The sequence below is a fragment of the Notamacropus eugenii genome, chromosome 2 (genome assembly GCF_028372415.1).
Source record: "Notamacropus eugenii isolate mMacEug1 chromosome 2, mMacEug1.pri_v2, whole genome shotgun sequence".
Lineage (NCBI taxonomy): Eukaryota > Metazoa > Chordata > Mammalia > Diprotodontia > Macropodidae > Notamacropus > Notamacropus eugenii.
The window spans coordinates 253,064,465-253,078,512 of record NC_092873.1 but is presented as its reverse complement, the minus strand read 5'-3'; the positions used below and the strand labels follow the sequence as shown (position 1 = coordinate 253,078,512).

The 14,048-nt window shown below is 36.7% G+C and overlaps 1 long non-coding RNA gene across 1 annotated transcript; it reads left to right on the top strand.

Moving 5' to 3' along the window:
• The first annotated feature begins 3,177 nt into the window (after window positions 1-3,177).
• Window positions 3,178-11,084, top strand: LOC140523864 (uncharacterized). The gene is made up of 2 exons (XR_011973495.1): window positions 3,178-3,298; window positions 7,459-11,084. It is a non-coding gene; the product is annotated as an uncharacterized lncRNA (long non-coding RNA).
• The last annotated feature ends 2,964 nt before the right edge of the window (window positions 11,085-14,048 follow it).

Genomic DNA, 14,048 nt, shown 5'->3' with positions numbered 1-14,048 from the left:
TCTACACGTATTATTAAATACATCTTCACCTTAGTCATGTTAAATGGAATAATTAAAATGAATGGGAGAAATCATAAAACAAACCAAAACATAATACAAAAGAAAATGATCTGCTTTATTCTGCGATCAGATTCCATAGTTCTTTCTCTGGATGTGAAAGGCATTTTGGCATCATCTCTTCTTGATGAAATTGTTTTGGCTCTTGGCGAACATTGCTTCCTTGTCTAGATATTTAATAACCATCCCTTTAATACTACATTCTAGAATTTTGACAGGCCAGGTCAAGTTCAATGGCCTATACTTTGCACATTCCAACCTCTTCCTCTCCCCCACTTTGTTAAAACCAAGACATTTGCCTTTCTTCAATTCTGTAGTGCTTATCCTGCTCTCTGCCTTTCAAAACAGTGGCTTAACAGACATATCTGCCAGCTCTTGTGGTACCCGGTGAAGTAATTTATGTGAACCAGGTAACTTGATCTCATCAAGGAATTTGTACTATCTTGGCTGGGGATGGGAAGAACTACCTTTCTTTGTACCTCATACCTTCCCTAGTCACCCTGGAAGAAGAACCACTGCAACAGCAGGATGGAAGCCAAAACCAACACCCATTTCAACATCCTTTGGAGACTTTCAGCTTCTGACTCCCATGACTACTTCTGTGGCTAAAAATCTATCACCTCCTACTTCTCTCCTTATCCCTTTAATTAATAACCAGGATGAGAAAGCTATCCCCACCCCAGCCTCCTGTATTTTTCATCCCTTAACTTCAACTGGGCTTTCATAGTGTAAGATAATCCTTTTATTCTGCCATAATCGATTTCCTATTTCATTTCCCACAATAACTATTTCAAACTTTCCCCCCTTCATTGGGAAATTAGGAAGAAAGGAAAGTTTAGGGGGAAAGGTTAGTTCAGTTTTGGACATGTTGAGTTTGAGGTATCTCCAAGACATTTAATTTGAAATGCCTAATGAACAGTTGGTGATGGGAGACTGGATTTCAGAGATCTCTTCCTTGACTCACTTACTTACTCAGTCAAGTATAGTAGCTACCTATTGCCTTTAGGAACAAATATAAATTCCTTTGTTTGGCATTTAAGATCCTTCACAATCTTGTCCAAACCTATCATCCCAGCCTCAATGGACTTTCTTCTCCCTCCCTTGCCAATGTGTTGCAGCCAATGTGACTGTCTCTGTTCCTCACACATCAGTCTCCCTTCTCTGTGTCTTTTCACTGCCTATCTGCAGTTTGTAACACTCTGCCTCACCTCCGCTTTAGAGTATTGTCTCTTCCTTCAAGACAAATCGTGAGTACCACCTTCTCCACAAAGCCTTTCTTGACCTTCACCATTGCCCACTACTAGTTACTTCCCTACCAAAATAGATTGTAATTATTACTTTGTATATGTATTTGTTTTGTTGATATTTATTCTGTATATGCTTACATATGTGTTTGTGGTCTTTTTGTATTAGAATATAAGGTCCTTGTGAGAAGGGAATTTTTTCCCCTTTTGTCTTTGTATCCCCAGCACTTAGCACCATGCCTGACACATAGTTGGTGCTTGATACAGACTTGTTGATTGATTAATCTAGTTTAAAATAGTCTTATATATAGCTTTACTGTGCTAACTGGGACTTTTAAAAAATTTTCCTATGTACTCATGACTACCTCACCCTATGACTTTATGGAATCTTGTATCTAATTACTAGTAATAACCCTGGTCCTATAATTATGCAACTATTTTTAAAGTAATATCTCATTTTCATGGAATGAATTTGATCAGTGTCATTCTATAGAAACATATTTTCTAAGAAAGATAGAAACTGATTAAAACCGGGTGACCTATTGAAACCAATATGACCTATGAACTTTCCTTTAAGCCTTTGGAAAAACAAATGAAACCCCTCTGAATCTTCCATTCCTATATATGAGCTCTTTTTTTAGTAGAGGGGAAAAGCTTTTCTGTCTATGTCCTGTGTGCACTGATGGCATTCTAATTGGTGACTGCTTGAGATTTTATTGTAAGCTGTGGTTCTTAACATGTGGTTATAGGAAAGCTATTAGGAAGATGAACATATTTCTAGACTGCTTAGTAGCCTGCCTTCCCAGAAGAATTTTTATTCCTGCACTGCTGACTTTCCTATTCTTTCTTTCCAAGTCTCTTCTCCTAATTGTCTCTATGTATCTTTTAATTGAGTATTTCAATACCCAACATGAGATTATTCTGGCTCTACATAAAGGTGGTTTCTGTCTATGGAGTCTCGATATGTAGATCAGATGGATTGAGCAAACTATGTGACAAAATGCTCTCCCTTTGACCCTTAATACTATTTCTGAAGAAATGCCTAGAGGTGTATTCAATTAAAGGCTTCATTTTACAGTCTTCTGCTGGTTTCACTCAATATCACTCATGTGTTTCTGGAAAAGCCAAACATGGAACCAGATGTGACTATGAAAAATTGATGGCTGTCATAACTAGGGTTTGGGCAGTATCTTGAAGGAACAGGGCAGGCTAGAACTAGAAGTACTGACAGATCTATGAGTTAGGCAGAAGCCAGGGGTCCAAATAGAAGAGCATAACATCTCCACTGTCTCCATTCAAAATTAGTCCCTAAATATAAGATGGGACTGAGCTTATGGGCAGAGATTAAGTAAAGACTCTCCTAAATCTGAGAGTCTCAGATGTCTTGAGAGTCTTATCCCTAGAAAGAAGTGAAGAATAGGAATCTGGACAGATTATTATAGTGTCCTAAATGAGGAGCAGCACCTGATATTCTTCAAGATTCCTAGACTCCACAGAGCACCAAAGTTATAGGCTCATTGATTTAAAATTGAAGACACAATAAAAACCTAAGCCAAATCAACGGACAATTATTAAGCACCTTCTATGTGTAAGATGTTATCTAAATGATGGGATAAGAGAAGGCAAAAAGCATTAAGCAATTCCTGTTCTCGGAGATAATATGGTCTTTCTACTGCCTCTTTATCAAGGAGTTTCATTATTATGAAACACTAATGTGGATAGAGCACTGGGCTTGAAATCAGGAAGACTCGTCTTTGTGAGTTCAAATCCAGCCTCAGACACTTATTAGATGTGTGACCCTGGGTGTGTCACCTAACCCATTTGCCTTAGTTTCCTCATCTGTTGTTGTTGTTTGTCCTTTGTTCTTGAAGTGGACCATGACATCAGGGAGAAACATGAGCTGGAGAAGGAAATGATAAGCCACTTCATCATCTTTGCCAAGAAAACTCCAAATGAGATCACAGAGTCAGATACAACTGGAACAGCTGAACAACAAAGTGAGTGGACCTTACGTATATTAAACATTTAGTGAGTGTTTGTTAAATTAAACAGAGAATTCTATAGGTTGTCAGAGTACTGACACAATTTGCCTTCTTTGTTCTTAGTCATTGTTTGGTGATCATGGCTTGAGAAAATCATGGATGCTGATAACTGAATTGATTAGGAGTTTCTGTTATATAATTTCTACTGAACCCTCATTGCAACAAAGCAACATTCTTACAGCTCCCTAATTGATTTGCTATCCCACTCAACATAGTCACTATCAAAACTTTTCATCTTTCTTCACGTCTCCTATCATACTTCCTCCAGTCCCCATTCTCCAACAACCCCAACTAAGGACCTCTTTTCATACTTCACTGAAAAAATTGAGGCCATTTGCTAAGAGCTCCCTCTATTCCTTTTTCATCCTCTCATCTCTCATATTCCTCTGACATCTTCCCTTATCTCTTACTTCACCCCCTCTCTCATGAAGAGGTGGACCTTCTTACCAATGCAAACCCCTTCTATATGACCCCTTGAACCCATCCTTTCTAGTCTTCTCCAGATTAGCCCCACTATCATTCTCTCTCTCTCCTGAATCTCCAGTCTCTATATGCTGGCTCCTTCTCTACAAATACATCCATGTCCTCTCTTCCCCCATCCCCCATTCTTAAAAATTCCTCACTTTATCTAACCATCTCTGCTAGCTACTATTCAATATCTCTCTTCCCTTTTTTGACTAAACCCTTTGAGAAGGCTGTCTATGTTAGGTGCCACTCTTTCCCCTTTAGTCTTCTAAAGCCTCTCTAATTTGGCTTCTGACCTCATTGTTCAATTCAAACTTTCTTCTTCACAGTTACCAGTGATCTCTTAATTGCTAAATCTAATGACTTTTTCTCAATTCTTTTACTTCTTGACCTTTCTGTAGCATCCGACACTGTTACTCACCCTTTTCTCCTATGTATTTTCTCCACCCTAGGTTTTCATAACATTGCTTTCTCCTTGTTCTTCTCCTATCAGTTTAATCACTCTTTTTGATTCTTCCTTTGCTGGGACCCCCTCCAGGTGATGCGCATTAACCACAGGTATCCACCAATGCTTAGTCCTGGTCCCTCTTTCCCTCTATACTAAGGATTATGCATCTGGGGTCCAGTAGTCCATGGATAGATTTGGGAAGGAGCTGTCAATTTGGATTAGAAAACAGTACATATTTTTTTCTATCATTTTTCTTTATTATTTTATTTTATGCATTTGAAAACATTATAAGGGGTCCATAGGCATCACCAGACTGCCACAGGAGTCCATGACAAAAAAAGGTTAAGAAATCTTACTCTATACTGTCTTCATGAGTGATTTCATCAGTTCTCATGGGTTCAGGTGCTTAAACATATCCAGAAGTTATTTTTCTCCTTGTTTGCCCATATGTGTGGAGACTTAGAAATGAGCCATATTCTGGGATTCCTGGAGGAATTTCTGAGTGAGAGCAAAATGAGCCTGAGATTTTGGAATTTTGGAAGCAGGCTCTCTCCCTCTACCATTAGCCAATATTGTACCTAAGCTTAAGGAAACTTAGGGACTTTCTTTCTCATTTTAAAATGAGATAGATAACTATTTGAAATCGTTTCTGTATACTATTTCTTCCAAAAGGTTGGACATGGCTTCTTCCCTACTCACAGAATAAAGAATTTACGATATCTAAAGCATTCCTAAAAACAAAGTTGTAAAATTTTTGAAGTGATATTCTAAACTTTTCTAAAATTAAAGCACACACACACTCCAATAAAATAATACCAAATGAAGAATATTTCACCTATTAACCTTACTTGGAAAATGGTGGATGTTCTTTTTAAAATTGATAAACTATGCATTACATTCATAATCTGTAGCATCATCTGAATTTCAATTGTTCTAAAAGGCTGTTGGAACTGGTCAAGTAGATGATCAGAGTATATTTGTTATATTTTCCTAGGACCTCAATTAGGCTGAATGTTTTTCTTCCAATTATTAAATAAAAGTAACAATCAGGCACAAAAGACTATCTGTCCAAATTAGGAGAAGAGTGACTGAAGATTATCAATCTTTTTTTTTTTATATGCAGAGACCTGTAACACTTTACAAATTCATGACATGACTTTTTTCCCCCAGAATTACTCTTTTTGAAGAAGAAAACCTATAGGATGCACTGCCAACAGCATTCACAGCCACTTTTGCCCCTCCTTCCCTCCAATCTTATGAGAATATGTCAATATGTGCATGTAATTGAGAAAACCTTTTGTCCTAACAGTAGATTTCAGCCTCAGTCTCTAGGGATTATTAAGCAGTGAGAATATTTATTTGAAATAATGAAAACATCTTGTCATTAAAAAGGAAAATAATTGTGATAATGTTCTCTTTCCATCACTTTTCATCTTCAAAGTTCCGTGACCTCATTAAGTAAACTTTCTTTTAAAAATGTCCGAACAATTTGGCCTCTAATTAGGAGTCATTATAATTTTTTTAATTAATAATGAACCTGAAACCTCATCAAAGGTAAGAGATAGAGTTAGTAAATTTTCAGGGATGAAAAGACAGCTCAGGATTAAAAATAGTGAAGAGGACAAAAGAACACCAAACTTAAAATCAGAAGACCAGGATTCAAGTCCTCACTCCATCAGTTATTAGTTATGTGGCCTTGGCTGGTCATTTGACTTCTTCTTTCAGTCTCAGCTTCCCTTTCTACAAATTGGAGGCAACACTATTTGTACTACTTCCCCCTTGAGGCTTGTTACAAGGATCAGATGAAATAATGTAAGCAAAGCCTTTGGTAATATTAAAGTGGTATGTAAATGAAGACAGCTACTACTACATATGTTTTGGTGTTCCCTTTAGTCTAATTCTGTAATCAGACTCTGGGCTCCATTTTCAATTTCAACCACATTCACCTAGACTAGCTGGTTGGAGGCAAGTATACTTTCTCTAGTACTGTTCCCATCATTCATTGACTCACCATCATTTTCTATGGCAAATTCAAACTGCTCTCCCTGGATTTTGATGCTCCTGCCACGGTTTTATTTAAATCTTCCTCAAACTTTCTCAACCCATATGCTTTCTGTTACCAAAGATCAGCTGCCTTTGATTGTTACCCCCCTCTGGTTTTGTCTGAACATTAACGGATGGCCACAACATCTGGATATCAAGTGAAAAGTTCAATCAGATTGATGTTTTGACTCTACAATACCAAGTTATGTGGCATAGGGGTCATCCTGGTACTCAAGAAGACTGGGGTCAAGCCCTGTGTCTGACATAGCTGTGTGATTATGAACAAGACATTTAACTGCTGGTTATTGCAAGCAACTCTCAAAGACTGTAAATTAGGCATTGTTCTACATGGGAATTTTGATTAGGTTCTTTTAAAAAGAAATACAACATAAAACTTCCAAGCAGCCAATTTGACTGCTCTCTCCTCTTCCCTCTTGCCCATCACTTTGAATTGATGGCTTGTTTTGGTATTGTGTAAAAGCAGACTTTGCTTTCTTCTTCCACTGTGACCGTTAAGTTTATACCCGCCCCCCATTCATTAAGCTTCAGTGGCACCCATTTATCTTCAGAGTTAAAAAATGTAGTCCTCTTTCTGTTATTTCACTCCCTTCACAACCTTGCCCCTTATTGTCTTTCTCATACTCTACTCCTTTTCATAAACATTACAATTCAGTAACACCAGCCTATTTGCTAGTCTTTTCACACAACACTCCATCTCTCAAATTCCAAAAATTCCACTTTTCAATGCCAGTCCCCCATGCTTAGAATGCACTCTCTCTTTGCCTTTGCCTAATGGCTTCTCTGGCTCCCTTCAAGACAGCTCAGATACAGCTTTCTTCTGTAGGAGACTTCCCCATTGCCCCTTCCCCTCCCTGTCCCTCCCTGCCCCCCACACTCTCTCCCCACCTTCTTTCCTTCAGCTAATGTGTTCCTTCTGAGATTACCTTTCTTATCTTCCATATATACATTCTCTCCCCCTACCCCCTATGGGTATGTATGTATAATTGCATAGGACTCTTCTAATTGGTGGAAATTGATTATTAAACACTCCACACTTTCATGAGCAGTGGAGTTGGTGAGAACTAGAGAGAAGAGAGTATTTTCTTTCTTGATTTTCTCCTTCATGAAAAAAAGATACAACATTTCATGTTCTTTTCAGATTTTTGAAGAGTGAAAGACTCTGGGAAGAAGCAACATGTAAAGGAGCTGGCAAACTCTACCATGTCCCTATTTCCACTTTGCTATACTAGAGACTTTGGGGAATTTCCCTTTGGGTAAGATCTGGGATTCTCTCTCAGTGGTGTGAGTTATTTTGCTCCCAAAGAGGGAGTTTATTCATTCTGTCTTGTCTGGTATATGTTATCCTATGTATACTTTCTCTGATTTCTGTTTTGTTATCAACTTGGACAAATGGGTTTATTTAATATATTCATTCATTATAAAACTGGCATTTGATGGAAAGAGAACCAAGCCTTGAATATATAGCTTGGGGCCCTACCCTCCCACTGAGGGACGGTAATTAGGAATGAAGCTTGAAACAAAAAATATCTCATCCCCATAAATATTCACTGACAAAATAGAAAGGGATGATTAGTGAAATGAATGTGCATTTTAAAAATACAAAGGAAAACCAAAACATGAAACTAAACTAAGTACAAAGAGAAGATACTAAACATTAGAGGATAACTAGATAAACTGGAAACCAAAGAAAAAATACTCTATTTAAATGATGAATAAAACTGGGAAGACTAATAAAATTGATAAGCTGTTAGCCAATATTATTAAAAAAGAAAACAGAAAATCAAATCAGCAAAATAGAAAAGGAGCAAGGTGAAATCACAACCCAATTAGAAGAAATAAAAAGAATTATCAGAATTCAGATAAAAGAATTATCAAAACACAAATATATACTAGCAAAACTGAGAACATAAAAGATAGAGTAATATTTGTTAAAACATATTATTCCCAAGCTAATAGAAAACCAAATAAAGATATTAAATAATCCAATCTAAGAGAAGGAAATAGATTAAGTTGTAAAAGTAATACCAAAGCAGGGAAAAAAAATGCAACTTCTCTTCTTGATGGATTCACAGGAGAATTCCATCAAACTTTCAAAGAACAATTAGTATTAAAACTAAACAAGTTATTTTTAAAAATTAAGAAAATACCTTACGAGTTTTGTTGTATGAGACAAATATAGTTCTAATGCCTAAATCAGGGAAGAATAAAACCCAGAAAAAGAATTAGAGATCAATGTTATTATTGAATAATGATTTAAAAATTTTAAATACAATTCTGATAGATTACAGTGATTCATCCAAGTTGGATTTATGCCACAGTTACAGGGATAATTTAACACTAGGAAAGCAATCAATATAATCCTACACAAAACAAAGCATATAAAATTTATATAATTATCTGAATGTACACAGAAAAAGCCTTTAATAAACCACAATACTGCTTTATGCTACAAATCCTACAAAGTATAGACAGAGAGGGTCTTTTTAACATATCATAAGATGCATCTGTCCAAAACCAAATCAAGCATCAAATGCAATGGGCATATAGTAAGAATTTTTTCAATAAATATGGTAAGAAAGCAAGGCTGCCCACTCTCCTCACCATTATGTGATATAGTTCTGGAAATATAAGCAATAGCAATGACAAGAGAAAGAAAGTAAAGGCAGAAAGGTAGGTAAAGAGGAGATAAAATTATCCCTATTTGTTGATTATATGGCTCCTGGCCAGGAATGGTATGTACCCAACAAAAGTTGCTAGAATGCATATATCAGGTGCCATGCAAATCTAATTAAGAAAAAGTTTAAACGGAAAAGTTGGTTGGACAAAAGGTAGTTGCAGACACCCATACATACATCAAGATACTGTCATGGAAAGAATATAGATTACATAGGAAGATGAGTTATTGAAATTCATAGAAGCTCATAGGAGGCAAAATTCTAGAAAGGGACTAACAGTAAAATTCATGACTTCTAGGTCTATGGACAAACACACAAAGTTTAGGCAAGAGTAGGGTGAAGCCCCAATGCAAAGAAGGCTATTTGACTTCAGACATAGTCTAAAACTTGATGGGATGACACCCATGACTAGAATGTGACTCTCTATTTAGCGCAACAGCATAAGGTAAATTCCTTATGAGTAAGGAATGTTTTTGTTCTTGTGTCCCCAGCATAGCACAATGCCTGACACATAGTAAGTGCTTAGTAAAAACTTGTTGATTAGTGCACTGGTATTAAGAAAGCATACTAATGTGAGGAAATAAGGGAACCGGGTTTAAAAAGCATACTAGAAAGCATTTGGGTCAAGATGAATGAAGCAACAAATAAATGATTTTATCAAGAGAGTGGACAGAAAGATGAAATAGATGCTTAAGAGGTCAGTCACAAACCTGGCACAGAGAACTATTATAATAATTATGGGGTAATTTAATTACACAAGTAGATACTGATAAAACAAGAATTTCTTGACCTAACTTAGTGGTAATCGAATCCTTCAAAAGGTGAAGGTACTAATAAGGGGAATTTCAATTCCAGATAAGATCTCACTAACAGGAAGAAACTGGTTACTGAAATGCAAGCAAATTAGAACCCTAGTAGAAAATTATTCCTTCTTAAAGTTCATGACAGAGAAAGAAAAGCAATCTGAGCATAGTCTGAAATGCACCCTAGATTTTGGGAAAGCAAAATTTAAAGAGTTCAGAGGAAGGACAGATATACCTAAAGTTTGATATCAATGAAATTCTAGGAAGGATAGAATATTATCAAGAATGAAAATCAAAAAGGGAAACAATTCTGATGAAAAAAAAGGAGTTGTCTAACAGGACTCATACAGATACACAGATAATTCACTAACAACTTCAGATTTTAAAAAGACATTTACAGAAGATGGGGTAAGGTCAGAAAACAGAAGATGAATATGAAAGGAGGACATAGTCTGATAAAAAGTGTCACCAGTGCTAAGAATACCAAACAGAAAGTTTGTTGAGGAAATCTAAGGGCATCAAGAAAGCATTTTATAGCTACATTGAAAGAGAAAGGAAACTCAAGGAAGCAAGTTGACCTTTGCTTGGGATGACTGACAACAGGAGGAACCAGTGATATCCAGTTCTCATTTTGCTTTGCTTTTCAATGCCAAGAAGAATGACCTTTGCATTGGAAATGATAAAAACAAGCGTGACTAATTGGTAGCAAGTAAACAGGTAGTAGGAGAGCCCCTAGTTTTCCTTGAGGAATTCGAAGATATCCAACTCAAATGAGCCATATCTTTGGCTACTGAAAAGACCAACAGATGCGGAGCCACTGTCATATTTGAAAAGTTATGGAAGACAGGAACAGTATGACAAGTTGGGAGAAGGCCAAATGTTCCAAATATCAAAAAAAACAAAGAGCACTGTTTGCAAATTATAAGCCAAGGGTATTAACTTTGATTCCTAAGAAAATTCTAGATTAGGGAGATGATTAGTGAGCATGTAAAAAGAGAAATGATTATAAATAGCCTACACATTGAGATCAGGTCATGTCAGCCTAATTTCATTTTCTTTGTTTGACAAGATAACTAAAAAAGGTAAATGAGGGTGATGATATAAATATGGTTTACACAGATTTTAGCAAAGTTTTGAGAAAGTATTTCATATTCTTTTTGTGGATAAGATGGAGACATGGACTAGATCAGTGTTATTTAAAATGTGGATTGCGACCCCATATGAGATTGTGAAAAATTTGGAAACAGTAAAATGAAAAATTAATTAAAAATCAAATGAATAATGAATTCAAGGTGTTTCTGGTAGTGCTTGGTTGTGCTGCATCACACAACTTCACTGCAGCCTTGGTTCTGAACATAAAGCATGCACACTTTACACTGTGCATGCCATCACACCACACAACACCAATGAACACTGCTGAAATGCATAAAGGGGCCATGAATGGAAAAACTTTAAGAAGCCCTCGACTTGACAATAATACAGTTAAATGGTCTCAGAACTGCTTGAATGGTCAAACTCAAAAACAAAGAAATTTTATTATAATTGGCAAGAAGTTTCTAGGGAAATACCTGAGGAATCTGCGGTTGACTCTATGCTGTTGAACATTTTTAACTTAAATGACTTAAAGACACAGATAGCATGCTTATCAAATAAGCAAATGACAAACACTAAACTAGGAGGGATAACAGACACACTGTATTACAGAATCAGGATCCAAAAAGATTTTGATAGGTGAGCTGTGTCCTGAATCTAATAAGGTGAAATGCAGTTAGGGTAAATGTAAAGACTTACACTGAGGTACAAAAAATCAATTTCAGAAGTATAAGATGAGGGAGAGACATGGTTAGACAACAATTTCTCGAAAAATATGTGGAGAATTTTAGCATATGAGTGATGTGGCATCCAAAAAGTGAATCAGTCATGGACTACTTTAAGATTAACATAGCTGCCAGGCGAAGGGAGTTGATAGTCCCATATAAATTGTTGTAATCAGAATTCATCTGGATTGTTGTGCTCCTTCTGGATGCCACTATCTACAGAGGAATTAGAATAACAGGTAGAAGTTGTAAAGAGGAAAATTTAGGCTTACTAGAAGAAAAAAAAAACCTATGTACCCTTTGACCCAATTCAGAAATGGCACATACTATCTTTGGAGTTGGTAATTTCCCTGTCACTGGATGTCTTTATTCAAAAACTGGGTGTTTGGTTGTTTATTCTTCCTGTCCAATTTATATGTGTGATATTTGGAAATAGGCATGTCCCACAGGTATTCCTCCCTTCTCCCATTGAGAACCTTGCAGCTCTCTCCCTCTTCTTCCTTGTTCCACATCTCACATTACTCATATGCCTTCCACCACCATCTCCTTCACTCCTATTTCATGTGAAAAGGTAGCCCTTCTCCATGCCAAGGCAAATCCCTCTATATGCAAAAATGATCCCATTTCATCCAACAAATTATCTCTTATATCATCTCCACTTTCTCACTAATCTTTAGTTGCTCTCTATTTACTTAGCTGCTTCTCTACAAACCTAATTCCCATGTCTCTCTCATCCAAAAATAGAAAAAAAACCCTTCCCTGATCTGTCTATCCTCATTAGCTATTGAACTATATATATTTTTCCCATTGGTGGCTAACCTCCTTGAGAAGGGGATCTAAAATAAGTGCCTCAATTTCCTTTCTTCTGATACTCTTAACTTTTAGCACTCTGGTTTTCAGTCTCATCATTCAACTGAAACTACTCTCTCCAAAGTTACTCATGATCTTTTAATTGCCAAATCTAATGGACTTTTCTCTGTTCTCATCTTTTTTGACCTTTCTGCAGATTTTGATATTGTTAGTTACCAGTGTTTCCTTGATAATCTGTTTCCTCAAGGTTTTTGTGATACTGTTTTCTCTTGGTTTCCTTCTGTAATGTTAATATGATACAAGATCTTCCCTGACCATTAATAGGCCTCATGTGGAGGCCATTTAAGGGAAGCTTGCTTAGGGGAGGCTTGCTTGTAGGAAGGCTTTCACATATTTTGCTAATTTCTAATTAGGCACTGAGTCATAAGGGTTGTGATGCCTTCTGGCTCTAAGAAGTGTGTGTATACATCTATCTATCTATCTATCTATCTATCTATCTATCTATCTATCTATCTATCTATCTACACACACACACACACACACACAAACACACACACACTGAAGTGGTATTTTGCTTTGGGAGCTTGCTTATGAGAAGGACCTTGTGATTCCCTGATGGAGACCCTGAGTAACCATTGTGTACAGATCCCCTGACTACTTAGATGTAAAGGCTCTCTCGATCCAGGGCTGTATGTAAAGTATATAGCAATATTGCTTTGATTCAGGCAGTAGAACCTTGTCTGTTGGTCTTCATTTCTCTGCTTATATTTTCTCTGTTTGTATTTTCTCTGAAGTTCAGGGTGCTGATTTTTCCCCTGAACTACTAAATGTAATTTTAAAAGATTTTTGACCCCTTAAACAGCTATCTTTCCTAGTAAAGCAGATCTAAGAACCTGTGCTAGCAGCCATCCTGCGCATTCCAGAGTGCTTGCTGCTATACCCTCCTACCCATCATACTATTCCTTCCCTGTCTCCTTTGCTGGATCTTCATCAAGAGCATGCCCACTAACCTTGGAGCACCTTTAAGGTTCTGTTCTGAACCTTATTCTTTTCTCCCTCCATATTATTTCATTTGGTGATGTCATTAGTTTCTACGGTTTCCCTCTCTATGCAGATAACTCTCAAATCTAATTATCCAGCTGTAACCTGTCTCCCTACCCCATTCTCTGTTTGACATCTTGAACTTCATGTCTTACAGACATCTTAAGTATAATATGTCTAAAACTAAACCTCACTATCTGTTCCACATTCTTCATTGATGAGTGACCACCAATTGGCCTGAGAATGCTGATTAAGGGTAAAAATGCAGCTTGATTGATATCTGCAGCACTTCCTGGTGGTCACATGTGGGAACTTGTTTGTGTATTTAAAAAAAATTCTATTTGGAAGCTTGTAGATTTATCATTGTAAGCACAGGATATTTTCTTTTGGATGGAATTTGTTTTTCCTTTTTTCATGATTTTAGGCTGTAGTGACAGTTAAGACTTATTATTCTTACTGGAATTCCCTTTCTGAATGAACAGCTGTGTTTCATTGTGTTTCTAATTTTATGCTATTTTAATGAGATATTTCTTAATACTGCTCCTGATTTTGTGATCAAGTATTCACATTTGTTTTTGTGTA